This window comes from Scophthalmus maximus, chromosome 14 (assembly GCF_022379125.1).
Source record: "Scophthalmus maximus strain ysfricsl-2021 chromosome 14, ASM2237912v1, whole genome shotgun sequence".
In the NCBI taxonomy this organism is placed as follows: Eukaryota; Metazoa; Chordata; class Actinopteri; order Pleuronectiformes; family Scophthalmidae; genus Scophthalmus; species Scophthalmus maximus.
Window position 1 is genome coordinate 3,684,417 of NC_061528.1, and position 10,025 is coordinate 3,694,441.

Sequence of the window (10,025 nt, forward strand, 5' to 3'; positions counted from 1 at the left end):
AACTTCATTGGAAAACGCGAAACGCCGCAGAATGTGGGTCAACCTGTGAAACACGTCCGTGTAATAACCTTCAGACGTGTCACTTCAATGAGGGTTGAAGTGACCCCCCCCCCCCCCCGACCAACCGGACCAGATCGACCCTTCTGTAGGCGTCTGCGCCGGTGAGAAACAAGCATGTAATGATCGTGTATTTAATCACCGGTCTGGTCTGTTATTGTGTTGCCGGCGACGACAGTGGAACGTGTGCGAAGGTGCAGAAAAGGCCGAAAGAGAAAAAAAAATGACAAAGGGGAGGATGAGGGGAAGACTTCGAGGGGCGGGAGGGGGATTGATGAAGAGACGAAGACTGAGGAGGGCAGATGAGAATGTGTGTGTGTGTGTGTGTGTGTGAGCATGTTTGTGTGTGTGTGTGTGTGTGTGTTGATGTGAGTGTGTGTTTGTGGCACAAAGCAGTGATGACAGAGATAAGGAGGAGGAGTGCATGCAAAGCAAAAGAGTGAAGGCTGCGTGAGTGAAAGACCAAAATATCTGTTTGACCACTGCAGCGAAATATTTAAATATCTGACACACAGATAGGTTTTTTGAAATGGGAATTATTTTCCGAACCAAACCCTCAACAGAATATATAATGACTGCTGTTATCATAACTGCTCTTGTTGAGCTGATACACACCTAATGTGCAAAACTGTAAGAAACACTTGGCACCTTTACTTATTCAAAGCAACCCATTCTACAACACATCCACGGTGTTCTACTATATTTCTAACTATATATATATATTATTTTCTTACATGCTTATGCCATACCTTCCTTATATATGTCTTTCTATAATTTTTCTTTTTGCCAAGTGACACATTTCATTGTAGCGTTAGTCCTGTGTTAACCTGCACATTAAAAAATTATTAATCTTAACCCTAATTTCTAGTTTAATCAGCATCGCTCTGACGAACCACCTGTGACATCTGTGGAGTCATTTAAGTCCATAGCATATTTCCTTTTGTCCATCCGTAGTACATATTCACCCCAGTGATGCCTCCAACCCCAACACATCACGTCCATGTACACGATGAGAGAAGAAACGACAGGACGGATGCAAAACAACCAAGTGCCACGATAATCAAGTGATGACGGCGGACGTGCTGATGGATGCCGACGGCTTGTGAAATGGTTTGGACGAAGACATCACATACTGTATGTACAGCATAGCCACACACACACACACACACACACACACACACACCCTACAGCAACGTCTGTCTGTCAGTCTGTGTCTACATGTGTGTGAGTTGTTTGCGCACATGTAAGGACACAGGGTTACCGGGTTTAAGTGTTGTCAACACCAATTTCATCACACACACACACACACACACACACACACACAGGACGACATTGCATTGACTTACTGTACACAAAGACTCAGCCTAAGCCAAACTTGGGGGTTCCCAGCTTCGCCATGAAAGGCGAACTTTCGTTTTGTTGTTTTTCTTTTCTGGGGACATTTCGGTCCCAAAAAGTAGCTACAGGGTGAGCGCTCTTTGCGTTCACGCTGCTCACTGGGGTGAAATTAATTCCTGAGCCTGAGCGAGATGGACGTCACATCCTGCCTCTCTGCTTAAAAGGTGGTGAACTGACAGCTCACGGCACGTTGATACGACATAGTCTCTGGCTTTTGGTTCATATCTAGTGTTCATGGAAAATACTGTTGCACCTTTCTGATCTGGGAACACTGTTTTGAACCATATTCAAAAGTCAGACAGTTAGATAAGACATTGCATGATAGTTTATATGAAAGAAATATGGACGAATCAATGCAATTATTCATATTGAACCAAATCTGATTCAACCGGCAAAGTTCATGGTCACATAACTGCACCAAATTATCAGTTATATTTACTGTATTATGTTTGTTGTTTTGCATTCTGCTGCTCATTCTTCTACTGGTTCCATTTTGCCCTCAATGTATTACCCTTTCTTTGTTCCTCTCGTGGTTTTGTTTGCGGTCGCAGCATCGAAGGAACTGCTGCAAATGTTCCTCCCCTTGTTCACATAAACTGTAAATGGATGTTTGACGGTTCAGAACTCAACTCGACCTGATCAGACCTGTCACACAGCAGCAGCAGCAGCAGCAGCAGCTTCCAAATGAGGTCGAAAGTTGGAAAGAGTTGTTTTTCACGCGCCGAACGGAGCAACAACAGAAAGATAGAAGTGGGCTGTGCAGATGGAAACGGGTCCTCATAGTTGTTAAAAAGTTACGTGCTCACAATGATGTATAAAGGTTGTTCGGTTTTCTAAAGTTTGCCCCCCCCGCCCCCTTCCTCCAGATTCCCCCGGTGGATCTCGGCCAAATGCGAGATTGTTACGAAATCGCCGCCAATTAACGGGCCGGCCGTTGCACAAGATGTCATGTGAGCACATCTGCGAGGCGTCTCATGACCGTTTGTGATGAGAGGTCGGAGGTGTCATGCGAGCTTGTTTGTTTTGGGACAAGACCGTCTGGACCCTCGTCACCTCCACTATTTGCTGCGGGGGGAAAAGCCAAAAAAGTGGTTAAGCAAGAAGAAAGAAAAAAAACAAAAACCTGGCCCCGCGGTGAAGAGGGAGGGAGGACCTGTGTGTGTGTGTGTGTGTGTGTGTGTGTGTGTGTGTGTGTGTGTGTGTGTGTGTGTGTGTGGGTGTGTGAGTGTGTGTGAGAGAGAGAGAGAGAGAGGGCACATGACTGCACACGTGTGTTTCTGCTAAGGCGAAAGCGCCCCATATTTGTTTATACAAAACATGAGGACCCCCTAATAATTGTCCAATAATAACCGGCATCCTCATATCCATTGTTGCAGAGTGTGGGTACAGTGTGATTCATGCTGACTACCCGACATGTTTGAATGTGTGTGTGTGTGTGTGTGCATGTGCGTCCGTAAATCCGACGTACAGCTTGTTAGCACAGAACACGCCGTGTCCCGTTCATGGGAACTGGGCCGATCGAGCTGCATCTCCGGCGACTCTCACTGAGGCAGAACGCCGTCTGCTGTCGGGCCGCTGCCGTTATGTAACAGAACACAACGTGCGGTTGGGGTCAAAGCCAGAATCCCCCCCCCAAAACTAAAACTTAGTAAGATGTCGCGCACCATCCCCGGTCATCCCTCGCTCAGGGCCCCCCCCCGGCCCTGGGACGGCAGGGAGCTGTCAGAATTAAAAATGAGCACCGTGTCGGCCTCGCGTACGGGAAACTGTTGAGTTGCCCCCCCCCCCCAACTTACTGACCGACTGTAACTGTCTGTCAACTTTGTTTAGTTGTAAGTTTTCTCTGACAGGCGACGCGCAGCTGACATTTTAACTGCACACGATGTTTAATATACTTATTCTATTTCATCATTTCCCTTTTCCTCTATTTATTTCACGTAGTTGTATAGTAGTTTGTGTGAGTATATAGAGATGTATAGCTGTAAATACGGTGTCTTCAACCCACTTTGTGTCTGTGTGTGTGTAAGCGATCCATGATCCATGATCCACACGTGTGTGTTTGACACAGTTCTTTATAAATATATATATATACAGTATATACAGAAAGAAAAATGGGGTAAAAGAGAACAAACCGCTTACAGACTCCTTGGTGAGGTTACCATGCTTCATCGGTCACGGCCACTATTTTGGGTTTGTCCCATTTGCCCTGTGGTATATTTTAGGGGGGCTGATTTCACACACACATACACACACACACACATACACACACACACACACAGGCACGCACACGCACACGCACGTATCTTCCTGTGCAAGCCTCATGCAGGTTGGTTTGTTTGCGTTGCCTAAAACGAAAGCTCCTCGTGACGTGACAGGACTCGAACGCGTACGGATAAAAAACAATGCTTTAAAACTGCACCCGTCCATGGAGCAGATCGATATCACAGCGTCGGAGTCCACACCGACTCTTCAGCGCCGCTCCGCCGCCCTCGTAAAACCCCGAAAGAATTCCCTGCCGCTTGCCGTCCGCGGGCCTTTCGTGATCCCCAAAACTTACCCAGCGCGTCGGGGATGAGGAGGCACACATAACACACGCCGTTTTGTGGACACCGTTATCCAAGCGGCTTTAAAGGGGCCCGTGAATGGACGCAGGTTTTCTTGTGATGGGCCGCCCTGTTGGGAATCAAACACCGGCAGTGTTATTGCAACAGTTGACCCACAGCACGTTAGAGCCACAGGAATCTACCTGGAATCCACGTCTGATACAAAGAAGAAACACCTTCTCTGATGTGAAAACATGCCGCCGCCACAGTGCGTGATGTAACTTCCAGTTATCTTGAGATTCCGTTTTGCACCGAGGGCTGCCGTTGCATGAATATGTTTTTTTTTTTGTATCCTGAATGAGGAGATGATCAGATATTTTAAGGTGAAGGCCCTTAAACGATATGTTTTTCTACGTGTAAGGGAAGAGTTTTATATACCTGAGTCCCATTGGAGCGCCAACATTGCTGTTAATCAATATTAAAAAATAACAGCCCTGTCTGTATGAATTAGAATGATTTCATCCTACTTTGTTGTGAACCCTCTTTATTTGTCGTTTTAAAAAACATTTAATAATCTATTTTTGTTGTGTCCAATTCTCCCGGATGCCAAATGAGGCTTCACAGAGTTGTGTCAGTCACTGGTTATGATGCTTCGCTGAACTATTCACAGTCAGATGAAATCAAACATGGTTTAATTTGAGTAAAAGTTAGTTTGAATAAACATTTGTTGTTGTCCTTCATGAATTTTTGTCTGACATGTAATTTATTCGGAGGATCTCCGGAAAGATTCACAGCGAGCGAGCGCGTTGATGACTGAGTGAAAGAAAAAAGAAACAGAATGTTCCGAATCAGACAATCTCCTGCAGGGTTCGTCGCACGTGAACAGCAATCTCCGGAGTCCCTTTGGAAGTTCAAGTCCGAAAACAGCTGTGGTCATAGTTCCATCCACCACTACTAGTTGACATAGTTAAAGTTAGGTGAAACTGATTATATGACATACCGATAATGGAGACGTTGGAGAGACGTGGAGGTTTAAGTGCTCAGCGAAACTCTCGCCCCCGGGGCCAGCTTCAGCCGCTGAGCCTCGGCCTTCAGATTTCATTTGGCGAAGGAAGGAAGGCCACCTTGATCTGCCTGAGCCGGACTCAGGGGCCTCCTGTGGGCTCCCCGCTGGCTGCCAAGGCTGCGCGGTTGCGCAGTGGCAGGACGCATGGTTCATCACTGTGATCGCTGCTCAGCCAACTCTGCGGCGGGGGTTCCTCGGAGGGCGCGCTCGGTTTTCTTCTAAAGCAACTGGGATTGCGAGAGCTAGGGCACGGGAGGGTGCTGTGCATGGCCGGGTCATCCGCGTCTGTCTTTGGCTTGCGGATGCATGAGAGCTCGGACGGAGGCGGTGACGGCGGGGGAACTGGCCCGGCGAGGATCGCTGCGAAACAGATTTTGGCAGCCACCGTTTGCTCTGTCCGTGTGCCGCTTCTGTGCACGGTAACTGTGTGAACCTTCCGCTCGCCAACAGTGACTCTGAACGTGGTTTGACCGGCCGCAGCCCATCACATCAGACGTTCACCCGAGACGGAGCTGTAAAAAGACAAAGCGAGCGTCTCGTGTCTCGCTGACGCGTCTCTGCGGCATGAATGGATCTCCACAGACACAGTTGATGCGATTAGACTTCATCTGTTGATCTGATTACGGAGCGTATAATATCAGGATAACTCGCGGTGTTCCTTTTTTTTAATTCGATTTCTCACCGGAGAGCAGAATAATAAAAAACTCCCCCCCCCCCCCCCGTGACTAATCACTGCAGTTCATCCTTGGTGCACGAATCATGCGCCCAGAACAGGACATCCGGGGGAATTCTGCATTGTTCTGCCTCAAGCACCGTGTCAAATGAGAAATGTGTCTCATGTTATTATGATAAAAGTACAAGTATGGCGATAGCGACGTGTCTGCACTTAAGTGTGCAGAACATCCCTAATTGGATGTAGAGCGCGTAAAACTCGTGGACCTGAATATATACAGCAAGTATTTGGACCAAGCCAAAAAAAAAAAAATTGCCCTTCAATTTGCAGGGAAGAGAAGATTCTTTCAGCTCCTGCTGTTTGTCCTCCCCTCTCCTTTCATTTCTTTCCGTTGCATCCTCTGTTGGCCTAACCCTATACACACACACTTAAACACGCATACACACACACACACACACACACACACACAGCTATAAAAAATGCAGGGAGGAATTTGCTCGGACGTCACAGCTCTGCTAATATTATGTTATGTTTGTCGAGTACATACAGGCGGCGGGAACATCTGTGGCAAGGCGGGAAAAGAGGACCACTATTTTCAAGTGAACGCCCGGGACAAGATTCACCGAAGCGTTTTTACAGAAACCCATCAAACACTCAACACGGACACCGTTGGAGAAACGACTACAGTAAGAGAGTTTAATGGCTCACGAGAAATGAGATGTTATTCTGACCATCGCTTTGGAAACGAACGGCGATCCGTCATTTGTCGCTGATAAGTCGCGGAGCAGCCCGTCGAACAACTCTGATCATGCGTTGCCTTTCAAGACGTTGCCAACGTCATCAACCGAAACAGTTTGAATTAAAAAATGAACATGATGTGTGGGACAGCTACTGCAGGAATGCAGACGAGTGAATGTGCTCTGAGCATCGCCTGGTACCGCAGTTGGTCCCCTCCTCCCCTTTGTCCGCCCCCCACCCCTTTCATAGTCAAATCCTCTTCTGTCGTGTCTGAAGGATGTGGCTGTTGACCACATCTCTGACGCTCCACTGCGACGATGATTCACACATGTCACTAATTAAATCATCTCAGTCTCCGCGTGGCTCCATCTCCGACACCGGACCACTTGGGGATGATTCCTTAACAAATTTCCGTATAAGTTTTCAAATAAAATGCACTAGATCGTCTTTAGGGGTTAAAAACGTTTCTGATGTCCTCTCAAACTGTTTTGCGTCTCAGTCCCCGTCTGGACCCACAATGTTTCTCTCGGGAGATATCCGTTTCCTCCCTTTCAAAAAAAAAAAAAGGACCTTCATTCTACCAAATCTGAAGGGCTATTTTTGTGTCGCCGGGTTTCCTGCAGAAGTCTGGGATTGTGGTTATGTTGATTAGTGGCCTGGAGACATAAATATATATATATATATATATAAACTTTCGGAAACACACCCAAAATACAGGCCAGCGGGGCGGGGGGAGGGTGGAGAGAGCGAGAGCAAGAGAGAGAGAGAGAGAGAATGAAGTCCCCCGACATACCACTAATGTTCCTGCGAGCCATTTACTCTGCGGGGACCTTGGAAGGGGGAGAAAAAAAAAAAAAAGGTTGCTTCATGACGTGCCTGAGTGATACCGTGTGGGATTCACCGCAGAAAATCAGCCAAGAGATCTGAACAACCTCGGACCGTAAACATCTCGTATCCTCCAGGGCTGCTGCTGCTGCTGCTGCTGCTGCTGGTGTTCACCGTTTTCGAAAAACTCAAACGAGCTCCGGTTATTGGCTGCCAACTTTCAAAGGACGTACAGTAAGCGCCCTGAAGGTATGCGGGGAACCCGCCCGCCAGATTTATCGCGCGTTAGGATTATTGATTTATTGGTTTCCCCTTTATGTCAACACGTAATAATGGCCTCACACAGACTAGTGGTGGTATGTTGGGGCAGTTCCTTCCCCCCTCCAGAGTGTTGCCTTGTTCCAGGCTCAAGTTTTTGACTTTGAAATGACTTGTCATCAATTATTTAAAAAAAGAATACCATTAACTATTATCTGTTCAAAGGCATTGACAGAGCTTGCTCGTGAAGATTCAACTCGTGCTTCCTCTCAAGGACCTGACAGCCGACCCCAGACTTGTTCCGACAAGACCTGAGACTTGACTGCTGTGATTTCTAATAACCATTTTTTTGTTCCAGCGTAAATACAGTACTCAGGCTTTGGAAACAGACCAGACCTAGAGCAACACCACTGCACGCGTAAGGTGAAGATTATACTCCACCACCAGGAAAGACGAACCTTCATGATAATCACATACATAACAGTCAGGTAGGTTTAGGTCCAGATCATATGAACTCCGAAGGCCGGAATCGACCGTGGCAACTTCTTTACCCTTTTGCCAACTAAAACGTTGGGATCAAAAGGGACCAGAAGAGTTTGGTGAAGGTTAGAATTAAGATGTGGTTACAGCAGGAAAGAATTATCCCTGTGAAAGGAGGCCGTGGCAAAAGTCGGGGAATCAAATCCAGGTCATCGGGGTTTCGGGTTCAAGTCTTTTCCCCCACGTAATTGTTGCAAAATCATTTTTCCACCACTTCAACATATCTTGAATTCGCTGCAAATGTCAGTCGCCTCCGCCGCGTTTCACTAAGAGGGGGAACCACCGCAGGGCGAAAGACAAGAGCGATGCACGATATCTTTCACAAAAAGTCCTGGGCGATGAAGAGTGTGTTAGTCATTTTTGGTTGCGGGACCAAATCCCTGAAGGGATCGTTTCCAAGCATATCTGAAATGTGTTCGTCATTTTAGCTCCTAATTTTGTTATTATTTTCTCAGAGCGGAGAGCACTCCGACACAAACCTCCCTGAAATAGGAACCATATGGGCAAAGTTTCCATCAGGACTCGTGAGGAATCGACATGTCTCGCAGTAAATGGAGCAGAGAAGAAGAAAGAGTGAGAGGAGAGAGGAGAAGAGTTGTACAGAGGATGGTCGGTGAAGGATAAACAGGGATTATGTCTTTTGGCGAAATATGAGATAAAAGTCCACATAAACAGAGCAGATAATAAAATGGATATAATTTATATATGTATATAGCTTGTTGTAAAGTTCTGTTGTCCCAGAAAATCACATAGTTAATTGTAAAACCAAACAGTGGATCTCATTGCTCCTTAGATCTGAACTTTTTGTCACATCGTGATGTTGCCGCTTCTACAGCATTTGGAAAAAACGATTCATTTTTAACAGCGTGATTTTTTTTGTTATATTCATATGGCCAAGCTCAATTTCTCCAGGAATATGAAGAGAAAAGAAAAGTTGCCCTGGTCCTCACTATTATCGTGTCACATCATGATCTAGTGACGATCCCACAGTGAACACACACCCAAGGTTGGTTTAAAAAAAAAATTGGATTAATATAATTTATGGATTCAGTTTAAAGTTTCATTTGGCAGAACTGTTGGACATGTCACTGCAAAATTTACTAATTTGAACCAGGCCAGAGACTGAAGAGGCTCAGGAGGGAAAAGTGGGTCATCCACTAGTCGGAACGGTCGGTGGTTTGATCACCACCTCCTTAAGTCCCAAAAAAATGCAAGATGGCCGCTGGTCGAAACTCTAGGCTCCACAACTGCAGTTCACAAACGAATGGGTGACGTCAGTGCGATACAACAATCCTGCAGTTATTTGAACTTTCTTGACAGTTAAAGTTCAATTGTTGTCAGGACCAAAACCTGAACACGATGACCTTCACGAAGGACTAATGTTCGACTGCATTAGTTTATGTCTAGATTAGCGCCACCTCGTACAGAAACTGAGTGTATATTTACAAGAATGACGTGTTTGGCACAGCTTCAGGGCCGACCTTTTATTGCCTTTCAATATTTATGTCATTCGTTTACTCATCTTTACGGTATTTTATTGCCGATTCTATCACAACAGCCACATTCCTCCAACCCATGACTCACACTCACCCGTCCGCCGAGTTCCATCTGCTCCATCTCACTGTTGGGATCCACTCCTGCCGCCAGATCAAATCAGCGTAACAGGACTGTGGCTGATATTTGCAGATTTGTAATAATGTATTTACCTTCGGTGGGTTAAGAAGGGGGTCAGACCTGACACAGCTGCCTGGCAAGTTTCCCTTATTGGTGAATAACATTCATTTTGTTCTGGAAGCTGAACCTCTGGACACCTCAATGATTTCTCATAAATGTCACATTAAAACCGACACATCCCGTCAAAGGAGATTATCGTTGTCTCTGCGCGCACATCTTTCTTTTTGGTCACGCTGCTGCGCTCACTCCTCCA

The 10,025-nt window shown here is 46.3% G+C and overlaps 1 long non-coding RNA gene across 1 annotated transcript; it reads left to right on the forward strand.

The window, feature by feature from the left end:
- Window positions 1-6,086: 6,086 nt before the first annotated feature.
- Window positions 6,087-8,770, forward strand: LOC118282608. Its single transcript, XR_004784310.2, has 3 exons — window positions 6,087-6,423; window positions 7,917-8,046; window positions 8,554-8,770. It is a non-coding gene; the product is annotated as an uncharacterized LOC118282608 (long non-coding RNA).
- The last annotated feature ends 1,255 nt before the right edge of the window (window positions 8,771-10,025 follow it).